Source organism: Sciurus carolinensis, chromosome 7 (genome assembly GCF_902686445.1).
Source record: "Sciurus carolinensis chromosome 7, mSciCar1.2, whole genome shotgun sequence".
Lineage (NCBI taxonomy): Eukaryota > Metazoa > Chordata > Mammalia > Rodentia > Sciuridae > Sciurus > Sciurus carolinensis.
The window spans coordinates 42993144-43006303 of NC_062219.1; the positions used below are offsets into that span (position 1 = coordinate 42993144).

The following is a 13160-nucleotide window of genomic DNA, read 5'->3' on the forward strand; positions in this document are numbered from 1 at the left end:
TTTCTGGGTATAAGATTCTTGGTTGGCATCCGTTTTCTTTCAGGGCTTGAAAAATGTTGTTCTAGGCCCTTCTAGCTTTTAGGGTCTGGACTGAAAAATCTGCTTATATCTGTATTGATTTCTCCTGAATGTAATGTGATTCTCTTCTCTCGCAGTCTTTAAATTTCTGTCTTTATTTTGTATGTTAGGTATTTTCATTATAATGTGCCTTGGTGTGGGTCTGTTGTAATTTTGTGTATTTGGAGTCCTATAAGCCTTTTGTACTTGATTTTCCCTTTCATTCTTCAGATTTGGGAAATTTTCTGATATTATTTCATTGACTAGATTATTTATTCCTTTGGTTTGTTTCTCTAAGCCTTCCTCAATCCCAATAGTTCTTAAATTTGGCCTTTTCATGATATCTCATAGTTCTTGGAGATTCTGTTCATGATTTCTTACCATCTTCTCTGTTTGGTCTACTTTGTTTTCAAGATTAAATTTTTTGTCTTCAATAACTGAGGTTCTGTGTTCCAGGTGTTCTATCCTATTGGTTATGCTTTCTATGGAGTTTTTAATTTGGTTTATTGTTTCCTTCATTTCAAGATTTCTGTTTGTTTTTTTTTCAGTATCTCTAACTCTTTATTGAAATGATCTTTTGCTTCCTGCATTTGCTCTTTTAACTGTTGATTGGTGTAATCATTCAATGCCTGCATTTGCTCTTTCATCTCCTCGTTTGCTTCCCTGATTGTTTTAATTATATACATTCTGAACTCGGTTTCTGACATTTCTTCTGCCATGCTGTCATTGGATTTTATTGCGATACCATCTAGGTTTGTTTGGGACATTTTCTTCCCTTGTTTTCTCATATTGCTCAGGTATCGACCCCTCTAGTAGTGAAACTCTGGGATATTGCAGATTTCCTCTATTGACTAATATTGTCTTTGTAGATTTCCAATAACTTACTTTTTAGCCTTCAGTAGCCTGATGTCTTGGAGGAACTTGTTAATGCGGTGCTCCACTAGGACGCTGCCCCTCTAGAGGTGGTGGCCTTCAGGAGGGGTATATTCCCCGTCAGTGAGCAGAGGTGCCTCCACTTGTTGACTAATGGTCAGTCAAAGGGAGACTAGACTGCAGACTGGGGCATGTCTGTTCTAGGCCTGTGTCTCTGGTTCTACTGCTCTGGTGGAAAGCCTCTCCCAACAGGGAAGACTTACCCAGTGGGGAAGTTTCGCTGGGCAGCTCTTCTCTGAGAAGTTCCCTTCGTTCCACAACTACCACCTGGACTGGGAAGCCCTCCTCTGTGGTGTTCCCAGGGGTCCTGACCTACTGCCTGGGTTGGGAAGCCTGTTCCTGCGAGGGATTCCCTTGCTGAGCAGCCCTCCTCTGCTATGTTCCCTGGGGACCAGAGCTACCGCCTGGGCCTCGACCCTCACTCCGCATTGAAGCCTCTCGCTGTGTGGCCCTCCTCTGCAATGCTCCCGGTTGGCTGGGTTCTCGGCTCCAGCAGGGGAGTCTCACTGGGCCACTCTACTCCACGATGTTCCCTGCATTTCAGGACTACTGCTCCCATCTGGGGAGCCCGCCCAGAGGGAGAGACTCACTGGTGGCTCTGAGTTGGTCCCGAGTCTCTCAATCCCTCCTCTTCTTGACTCCTGGGTCTTGTGAAAGGTCCTCCAGTCTCCTGTAGGTGTCTCAGGAAGGGAGCTGCCCTTCCAATGATGATGGCCATGCCCTCAGGAATAATTCAAAATGCCTGTACCAGCCTATACAGAAGCCTGTGGCTAGCTCCGCGATGCAGGCAGGCTGACTGGTCTGCTGGCTTGCTCCAAGATGGCGACAGACCTCCTAGGTGTGGCGGTCGGGCGGGGTCGCTCAGTGATGGTGTCTGTCTTTGGCCTGGTGGCTGGGCGGGTTGTCTGCCTGCCCCCCATGCAGGCAGCCTGACTCACCCGCCAGCTCTCTCTGCAACAGCAACCGACCCAGCATTGTGGATTTATCAACAAACAAAATGATTCCAAAATTTTTATTTTTTAAATTAATTAATTAATTTCCATTTTTTATATGTTTATTTTATTTATTTTTATGTGGTGCTGAGTATCAAACCCAACACTTCTTCACATGTGCTGTGCAAGGCAAGTGCTCTACCACTGAGCCACAACCTCAGCCCAGATTCCATTATTTTTAGAACTCTGTGCTCACCATGGGCACCTATGTGTACCAGGCAGAGGGGGAATCCTTTGTCACCTTCAAATTCTCCCTCACCTCCTCTCTTGTCCTATTCTTTGTATTCTCCTCCTTGGTCTAATTCTTCTCTCAGGTTGACCATCTCCTTTAGTAGCTCCTGAAAGAGTGAATGAGAGTTCGTTTCTTACTTGACCAGGCATAAAAGACTACTTTCTCTCTTGAAATATACAGAAGTGTTTTCAGGAAAGACTTTTTCTTCAGAGTTTGAAGACCTTGCTCCAGTACTAAAATTTAGGAGTCTAAATTGACTCTTAGCTTTTGTGTGCCACCAGTTTTTATTCTCCAAATAGAGTAGAATACCACCCCCTTTCTCCCCCTATGTTGTGGAATTTAAAATGTTGTACCTTAATGTAATTTTTTTTTTTTTTTGTACCAGGGATTGAACCCAGGAGTCTTTAACACTGAGTCACATCTCTAGCCCTTTCTAAAATATTTTACTTAGAGACAGGGCCTCACTAAGTTGCTGAGGCTGACTGTGAACTTGTAATCCTCTTGCCTCAGCCTCCTGAGCTGCTGGATTACAGGTGTACACCACTGCACCCAGTTGAATGAGTCTTGTTAATCCAGGAACCCTTTAGTTTGTGGGACTTGATGTATTTCATTGTTGATTTTTTTCTCTTTAATATTTTTCTCAAGCATCTATTTCTATAGAAATCAAAATCTCTGGACCAGTCTACTTTTTAAATTCTTTTTCTCCCCTTTCTTATTGATTGATTGATTGAGTGAGTGAGTGAGTGATTTATATTTCTTGGAAATGGCTTCAGTATTATATCCAGTTCTTCAGATGGGTTTCTCAATTACTATTAGCTTTCTAATTTCCAGGAACTCTTTTTATTGTTGGATTTTGTTCATAATAGATTGGCTTCTTTTTTGCTTTTATATTGTCTGCAGTATTGTCTCTTTTTTTCTTAAAGGAGATTTATGATAGTATTTGGGGAAATCAGCTCCCCCACCCCATTTGTCATAAGCTGAGAAATTTTTGTTGATTTGTTTTGGGGTTCTTCCTATTACAGTGTTTTGTTTTGTCCTGTTCAGAGGCGGTTTAACAATTCCAAACACAGTATTTCCCATCAGTTTTTAAAAGCTATTTACAAAAAGTTTTATTCTACTACTTCTACTTTTAAATATGTCAAACACTTCTAAATATATAGACGAACTAGATATTCCACATGAGAACCTGTCAACTATGCACACAGCACTGGTAAATAAATTGCACCCAGAGCAATGGTTATAGTCTGAGGTATCTTCTAATATGACCATTTTGTTCTTGGACTTTCCCTCCTCACTTCTCTCTACTTTCAATTCAGTGGACAAGTGCAGGCATGTGTAACACATAGAGGTGGTTGAACAACTTCATATCCAAAAGTCATTTACAGAGGACAAGTTTTCCTATGAATTTCAACATAAAATGTATAAAATGTACTAATTTTACTAACTACTTGGTCATATACTGGCAACCTTTTTAACATGTAGAGACTAGTTGTTGCAAAATTGGAACTCAGTTGTCCAATATAAACACAGCAAAACAAAATGCACAAAGCATATAGAAAACTGATGTCTGAAAATGTCCCAGTATGTACACACTAACATGTTACTTTTTGCAATTGCTTCCCTCCCATCTCCACCATGTCACCTAACAAGGACAGACAGTACTATATTGCTTACAGAGGTGGTTTAACAGTTCTATTCCCAAAAGACAATATTTCATATGAATTTAGGCAAAAAGATATTTACAAAGTGTTATTTTACCATCTCTACATTTAACATATTTTGGACACTTCTAAACATCTAGACAGACAAGATATTTCAAGTAAGAACTCAATTTTGTCCACTATGTACATGACAGTCTTGAATAAACTGCACACGTGTAACAATAGTTCTAATTTGAAAATACAGAGGCTTTCTTCAGGTGCCTGATTAAGAAGATGAAAACACTGGATGGAAACTCTAAGCACGTGAATGGGGATTGGGGACTTTATTTGTCCACGTTACATTAGGGAAGCAGATACTCTCTATATTTTTAAAAATTCTCATTCTCTTTTTTGCTATTCTTTTATCTTTTCTTTTCTTTTGAGACAGTTTCTCACTACATTGCTCAGGTTGACCTTGAACTTGCAATCCTCCTACCTCATCCTGCTGAGTCTCCTATTACAGGTATGTGTCACTATGTCCAGAAGAACTTCTATACATGTTGAGAGATTTGTCAGAAGAATTAGAACTAAATAACTATGGGTGGTACTTGGGAAATGAAGAACTGAGAAAAGAGAAAATGTTAATAGTAAAGTCACTAGTAGGTAGACAAATCGGGGTTTCTAGGGAGATTTAAGAAGCTTATCATGTCCAGCCACATCAGAGTGGGACTAGTCACAGGACCTCAAGGAGAGGACTGTAGAAAACTGTTACCTCTGTGCTGTCTACTATAGGTTTGTCAGCAGGTGTCTGATGATAGGGTCTGGGAAAGTTGTTAGGGCCTATGGGTTGGAAGAAGAGCTAGACATGGAAATGAGGAGCAGGAGAGACAAGCTGGGATCTACCTGACAACCTGCACTTTCCATTATCATATTTAACTGTGGAATTTTTAGTTTTGTTTTGTAGCAGGGATTGAACCCAGAGGTGCTTAACACTAGTACCTCCCCTAATACAAGTTTCCCAGTTTGGATTCCTCTGGTTTTTGTTTGTTTGTTTGTTTGTTTGTTTTTGTTTGTTTGTTTTTGTTTTTGTTGTTGTTGTTTTCTGAGTTGTATCTTGGATCATACCTGTTTTTAGAGATACCCAGTATATCCAGTTTCTGTGACTTAGACTAGGTTAGCCCTTATCTCCCTCTTCTGCTAATTTAAAAATAAGTTTTCTTTGTTTTACTAAGTTCCTGCTAATCTATTTGTTTTCTAGTTTGTGAAAAATTTTATCTTTTTTCTTTTTCTTTTTTTTTTTTTTTTTTCAGAGTTGGGGATTGAATCCAGATCTTTATACATACTAGGCAAGTACTTTACATCCCCAACTACATCACCAACCCATTAGCTTAGAAAAATTTAGAGCTGTCTCCATATCTATTATTTTTGTTAGTTTAGGTCTGTAAAATCATTTGTTGTCATTTTAATGTGGTCTTTAAAGAGCAGAACAGAAATCGATGCATCTGCTTATATGCCATCTTTGCCTTGGAGTTCACACAAACTTCTTTTATTCCTGTGGAAATAAAAGTGATTGGTTTTTTAAAATATTCACATGGCCCAGGGTGGGAATATTCAAACAGAAAGGGCCTGGAGCACATATCCTGGATATCTCTCACTTAGACTTTTGTCTACAAAATAACAAAACAGCCAGATCTGCAGGTTGGAGAAGAGATGGACATTGAACCTGAGCTTTGAGCATGTTCTCTACCACTGAGCTACACCTCCAGTCACAGGGATGTCACTTTTGTTCAGAGACCTGAGGAAAGTGAGGGAAGTGGGGAAAGAAACATCCCGGCAGACACATGTAGGACATGAGAAGATTAGACTGACCCACGGTCCGAGGAAAATTACCTCAGTGAGGAGTGCTGCTGGAGGGTTTGATAGGGTTCTTAACAGAAACCTTGGTTGTCCTGTAGGTCCTTTCTCAGTCACACCTGTACCCTTGGAGGAACAAGATTGTCCATAGCAAGGGTACTCAGAAGAATTCACTCTTCTCCAATAGGTAAAGCTTGGGGAGCCTCAGGAAGGAGAGCGTGTGTTTTCACAAGGCCTGGCATTGAAGTTCAGCATTCATATCAAACTAAGTCTGTGAATTCCCTAAAGAAGGACTGTGCTTTCCAGTGGCCCATGCACCTAGAAGGAGATACGTCAAACCCAGTGATCTTGAAATTTTTCTTGAAAATGCCGTCCCTATGGTTGGAAGAGGGTTGTTATTTGCATCTGGTGAGACCAGAGAGCAAAGATGCCCTTTTCTTTTGCCTCTGCAGAGAGGTAATATAAGAATCAAAGACTGGCACATTAAAAAAATGAACAAACAAATCAACTGCTTCTATCAGGTATGACTTGCTGGTGTGTCCCTATTTGAAGGAGCCTCACAGGCTGACTGAGCAATTGAGAGAGATCAACTGTGAACAAGTGAAGGAAAAGGGCTGATTGCCTCAGCTGGTTGGTAACTGGAAAGGCGAAAACCAAGCTGAAGCCTGATGGGTCTCATTGAACCACTGGTGACAGGACAGGCAGAATCAATCTTTAAAAAAGAAGTAATGAGGGCTTCCTGGGAAAAAATTATAGCACACACATGCACAAGAAGACTTATTGCAGTCATGAAACATAATATTCAAAAATAAATCTCATTAGACTAATTGGGAAACAGGGTGGTCCTTGCTCAGGACTCTATTAGCAGTTTGGGAGATAAAGTGAAAAAGAACAACCTATAACAGAAGCAAAACCAAGCAAAGGAGATGGGCATTATGAGGAGAAGAGGAGACTTTGAGGGCAGTTTCAGGAGTTAGAACAAAACACAAATTAGAATTCCCCAGAAATAAAATTAGAAAGGAATAAGCAGAGAACTAACAAGTAAGCAGAAAATAACATTTTATTTCTGATAAAAGAAATTTAGGACAAAAGAAAAAGAAAAGAAAAAAGAAGTCAACATGAAAGAAGGCAAAACATAAAATAACTATTAGTTGAAAGTATGTGAACTAACAAATCTCACAATGAAATGACAGGGAATTGTCATCTTGGGGGAAAAAATACATCTAGTCTAACATATTTCAAACAAAGTAGAGGGGGAAAGTGGAAGGACCAGGCAAAATTTTACCAGGGAAATGAGAAATTAAAAGCAAGCCAAATTAAAACAAGATCAACACAATACAGGGAAGGGAAGAATAGAAGTACTGTGGATTAGACAAAGGGGAATGAAGAGGAGGGAGCAGAATGGGAATAGGAAAGAGAGTAGAATGAATGGGACATCACTTTCCTAGATTCATATATGAATATAAGACCAGTGTAACTGCACATCATGTACAACCAAAAGAATGAGAAGTTATACTCCATGTATATATAATAGGTCAAAATACATTCTACTGTCTTGTATAACTAAAAGAACAAATAAAAAATTTTAAAAAAGAAAAAAAGACCAAGAGAAAATTCTACACCAAACTATTTAAACTGTGATCATAATATGAACAACAATGTGCACACTAAATATAATTTTCAAGAAAATATACAAAGCAAAAACAGAAATAATCAGAATATAATTTTAAAAATTAATATTTTATAGAACAAGATGGACATAGATTAACTATACAAGAAAGGATTTAAATAATGAAAGAAGCTCACTCTAATAGATTTAGACATAGATCCTTTTACTCAACAGGGATTACACATTCTATTCTTATACACATGGAACAGTTATAAAAACTAATCATATGCTTCATGAAATTTTTAAAAGGAGATTTTTATAGACTACATTTTCTAATTATCAAAATCATAACTACTTTTGAATAAATACAAATTCTCCAAAATATCAGTATAATAAAAAAGGAACTCAAATAATGAATTATAGATTACATAGAAATTATTAAAAGAAGTTATACTTCTAAGCAGGTAAAGTTGCTCTCATGGGACAAATTAAAGATCTGAAATTCCAGAATAAAGTATATATGTGATCCTTTAAAAAATATATGTATAGTTCCTTTTTTTTTTTTTTTTTAATTGATGATTGAACCAGGGGGCATTTTACCACTCTGGTACATCCCTAGTTATTTTTATTTTTTTTTAATTTTGAGAGAGGGTCTTGCTAATTTGCTAAGGGTCTAGGTTGTTGAGACTGGCCTCCCAAGTCGCTGGATTTACAGGCATGGACCACCATGCCTGGCTCTATGTATGTTTTTATGAGCATGGGTATAGTATAAAGGATACAGACTCAACTGTTAATAATAGTCAGAGGAGGAGGAGGATGGTTAACCATATCTTCACATATCTCTGTATTATTTCATCAGTCATAATGAGTATTTCATTCTTTTATAATTAATATACTTAAATTTTATACCACTAATTTGGTAAATAACTTAAAAATAAACTCAATTGGGAAAGGCTGCTAGCACTTTCCAAAAGACTATAAATTCAATGAAGTACACGCAGTGAGATGTGCATTTTTCCTAATAAACTAGTTTTACAAGAATTTTATATTTATAGAAACTTGTGAATACAGTACAGAGAATTACCACATATGCCATACCTAGTTTCTCTTATTACTCACATCTTATAATAGTATGATAAATTTGTTACAATTCATGGATCAATATTTATATGTTATTAACACAAATCTGTACAAATACGTGAAGTCTTTATCAAGGTTTCTTTAGCTTTTTTTTTTTCTTTTTGTGCAAATTATTTTTTATTTGTTCTAGTTAGTGAACTCTCCTTAGCTTTTACCAAATGTTGTTCTACTCTTTCAGGATCCCACCCAGCATAAAACGTTAAATATGGTTATCACATTTCATTAACGTTAAATATGGTTATCACATTTCATTGAGTTTGTCTGGGCTGCAAGTTTTTCAGACTTGTTTTTGATGAACCTGTCAGGTTTTAAGAATACTGGCCAGGTGTTTTGCACAATATCCCCCCTTTATCATTTTTTGATATTTTCTTATTGGAATGTGGCTGTGGGTTTGGGAGGCAAAGGTCTGTCTTCATAGAGTGTCTGATACATGACTTACACTATTGGTGTTGACCTTGATCGCCTTAGGTCGTGTTTGTCAGGTTTCTCAGCTGTAAAGTCACTCTTTTCTTTTTCTTTTTCCATACCATAAAATAAAACAAAATTTTATTTCCAAAAATTATATTATGGAATTTGCAAATGTATACTTAAGGAGTAAGTTATGCTGTGCCTCCTTGAGGGGAGAGTATCCACATAAATTATTTTGAATCCTTCTCTAAGAGAAATTGACCTCTTCTCACCCATTTACTTATTCTATTTTAATGTCAGCATGGATTCATGGATGTTTATTTTATATTGGGTAATAATTCAAATACTGCTTCATTTTGTTGCTAACATTATGCTAATTTTGGCTAATGGGAGTGTTTTAATCTGGTTCCATATCTCTTTGACGTACCTCTATCATTTGGGGGTTTTATTTTAGCACTTCCTTATTTTCTAGCGTTACAAGATGATCTCATGTTGTATTTTGCCTCCCCCAGTCCCAGAATAAGTCATTTATCCAAGGATCTCTTGTTCCTTTTATGTATTTTTTTTAGGTCCTTAAAAAATAACCTTAACTTTTCATTTTTGGTGCTGGGCATCAAATCTAGGCCCTTGCACATGATAGACAAGTGCTCTACCATCCAGTTATAGCCCAGCCCCCTTGTTCCTTTTATTGGAGAATGGATAATGATCTTAGGAACCTGATCTGGATTCTTCCCAGTGTTCTTTGCTTTTGAGATGTCTTTGCTTTTCTGTGCCACCTCAGCTGATAGAACAAGGAAATACATGTATGTATACTAATTCATGTATACACACACACACAAGTACATAACTATTTCTATATGTAAACCTCATATATTAAGCCAAACATGAGTTCTTACCGATGTCTCCAACTTGAGCGCATTGCCGCCTGAATCAATTCCAGCCTCTTCTGCTTGTTCATCTGTAACCCCAATTGCAACTGTGAGACACCTACCTTCCTCTGTCTGTTCATCCACTTAATAAATTTTGCGCTTCAGGAGTCTCCGCGGCTGAAGGCGGCCTCCGAGGGGCCAGTGGTAGGAACAGTCGGTCCTGCCTTGCCTGGAGCTGCCCACTTATGCTGCTGCTTGTGCTCTGGTGCCTGGTGGCCGGGTCGCATAGACCGCACATTGCTCTGTCGCCCCTCTACCTCAACAGGAAACGCACCGGTATCCGAGAGCAACTAGATGCTGAACTCCTGCGTCTTTTAGGTGTCCCAATTGCATATGATAACATTAAAGTTGTGGGTGAACTGGGAGGTATATGATGATCAAGGACACATTCATCTTTTTTTAAAATTTATTTTTATTGTAAACAAATGGGATACATGTTGTTTCTGTTTGTACATGGAGTAACAGCCTACCATTTGCATATTCATACATTTACATAGAGTAATGATGTTTGATTCATTCCGTTATTTTTTTCTTTCCCCCCCACCCCTTCCACCTCTCTTTTCCCTCTATATAGTCCCTCCTTCCTCCATTCTTGCCCCCCTTCCACCCCCCATTATGTGTCATCATCCACTTATCAGTGAGATCATTCATCTTTTGGATTTTTGAGATTGGCTTATCTCACTTAGCATGATATTCTCCAATTTCATCCATTTGCCTGCAAATGCCATAATTTTATCATTCTTCATGGCAGAGTAATATTCCATTGTATATATATGCCACAGTTTCTTTATCCATTCATCAATTGAAGGACATCTAGGTTGGTTCCACAATCTGGCTATGGTGAATTGAGCAGCAATAAACATTGATGTGGCTGTATCTCTGTAGTATGCTGATTTTAAGTCCTTTGGGTATAGGCCAAGGAGTGGGATAGCTGGGTCAAATGGTGGTTCCATTCCAAGCTTTCTGAGGAATCTCCATACTGCTTTCCAGAGTGGCTGCACTAATTTGCAACCCCACCAGCAATGTATGAGTGTACCTTTTTCCCCACATCCTCGCCAACACCTATTGTTGCTTGTGTTCTTGATAATCGCTATTCTAATTGGGGTGAGATGGAATCTTAGGGTAGTTTTGATTTGCATTTCTCTTATTACTAGAGATGTTGAACATTTTTTCATATATCTATTGATTACTTGTAGATCTTCTTCTGTGAAGTGTCTGTTCATATCCTTAGCCCATTTGTTGATTGGATTATTTGTATTCTTGGTGTAGAGTTTTTTGAGTTCTTTATAGATTCTGGAGATTAGTGCTCTATCTGAAGAATGAGTGGCAAAGATATTCTCCCAGTCTGTAGGCTCTCTCTTCGCATTGCTGATAGTTTCCTTTGCTGAGAGAAAGTTATTTAGTTTGAATCTTTCCAAGTTGTTGATTCTTGCTTTTATTTCTTGTGCAATGGGAGTCCTGTTAAGGAAGTCTGATCCTAAGCCAACAAGGTGAAGATCTGGACCTACTTTTTCTTCTATAAGATGCAGGGTCTCTGGTCTAATTTCAAGGTCCTTGATCCATTGTGAGTTGATTTTTGTGTAGGGTGAGAGATAGGTGTTTAGTTTCATTCTGTTGCACATGGATTTCCAGTTTTCGCAGTACCATTTGTTGAAGAGGCTATCTTTTCTCCATTGCATATTTTTGGCCCCTTTGTCTAGTATGAGAAAATTGTATTTATTTGGGTTTGTGTCCATGTCCTCTATTCTGTACCATTGATCCACCTGTCTATTTTGGTGCCAATACCATGCTGTTTTTGTTACTATTGCTTTGTAGTATAGTTGAAGTTCTGGTATTGTGATACCCCCTGTTTCATTCTTCCAGCTAAGGATTGCTTTAGCTATTCTGGGTTTCTTATTCTTCCAGATGAATTTCATGATTGCTTGTTCTATTTCTGTAAGGTATGTCATTGGGATTTTAATTGGAATTGCATTGAATCTGTATAGCACTTTTGGTAGTATGGCCATTTTGACAATATTAATTCTTCCTATCCAAGAACATGGGAGATCTTTCCATCTTCTAAGGTCTTTCTTAATTTCTTTCTTCAATGTTTTGTAGTTTTCATTGTAGAGATCTTTTACCTCTTTGGTTAGATTGATTCCCAAGTATTTTTTTTTTTTTTTTTTTTGAGGCTGATTTTGTTATTTTTAGCCCTGAATCTGGACAAAAGCTTATGGGTACAGTTAATAAAGTGTCTTCTAGCCACATTGGCTGTTTAGTACATGGGTGTTTTAATGCCTCTATCCCTAAACCGGAGCATATGTCAGCTGAGCAGTGGCAAACCCTGGAGATAAACGTGGGCGATGAATTAGAATTTGAAGTATTTCGTTTAGACTCAGATGCTGCTAGAGTATTCTGCATTCGAGGAAAAATAAATATTGCTTGTTTGCAGTCCAAGTGCCCTGATGTTTCTGAAGAAGTAACAGAAACTCTCACTGAGGAATCTGTTGAAAAAATTCCAAAGATGAAAAAGAAGAAAGATCCAGAAATTTGTGAAGTAAATAATGGTACCACAGAGCTGGCAGAATTTGCAGACATCACTTCAAAGGAAGAGGAAGAGCTACAGGTTAGTAATAATATGAATGGCCTTTGTGAGGAAGAGCCAAAGAAAAAGAAGAAGAAGAAGCACCAGGAAGATCAGGATCCTGTTTTTCAATGCAGTGACTCCAGTGGTTACCAAAGTGACCATAAAAAGAAAAGAAAAAAAAGAAAACACAGTGAAGAGGCTGAACTTACACCCGTTCTGGAATGTTCACCTAAGAAGAAATGAAAAAGTAATTGTCTTTAGTGTATTTTAAATATGATTTGATTGATAAAAGATTTATATATGTTGTGCTGGGAGTAGTGGCACAAACTTGTAAACCCAACTACTCAGGAGGCCGAGAGGCCAATCTGGGCAACTTAGTGAGACCTTTTCTCAAAAAGAGCTGGGGATGTAGCTCAGTGGTATAGTACCGCTGGGTTTTATCCCCAGTACTGTAAAATAAAAAGGCTATGGATACCAGCAGTTTATAAAACGGGGAACACTTGGTGAAGAGTTACAGGGGTTTTTTGCTAAAATAAACTGGCTAATTTGGATAGGACCCATATTATTAAAGTGCCATTTTATTTTATTGTAGACAGAATAAAATGTTAAGAGCCGCTCTCATTTTCGACTCTTGAATTCTTCCAGACATTGTTTTTCACATAAGATTTTCTTTGCACTCTGAAGATTAGCAAAAGTACTTTATAATACAGTATTATTGCTATCATTAAGGAAAGTTTGGGATTTTTTCCTCCCTCTGGAATAGGTTTCACCATTAGTCATTTTATGCTGTTTTATTTTGC

The 13160-nt window shown here is 38.0% G+C and overlaps 1 protein-coding gene and 1 pseudogene across 1 annotated transcript in view; both read left to right on the top strand.

The window, feature by feature from the left end:
• Tbc1d32 (TBC1 domain family member 32) overlaps positions 1 to 13160 on the top strand; it is a 301835-nt gene that overhangs the window by 38519 nt on the left and 250156 nt on the right. The window lies entirely within an intron of this gene.
• On the top strand, positions 1810 to 12603 carry LOC124989198 (DNA-directed RNA polymerase I subunit RPA43-like; annotated as a pseudogene).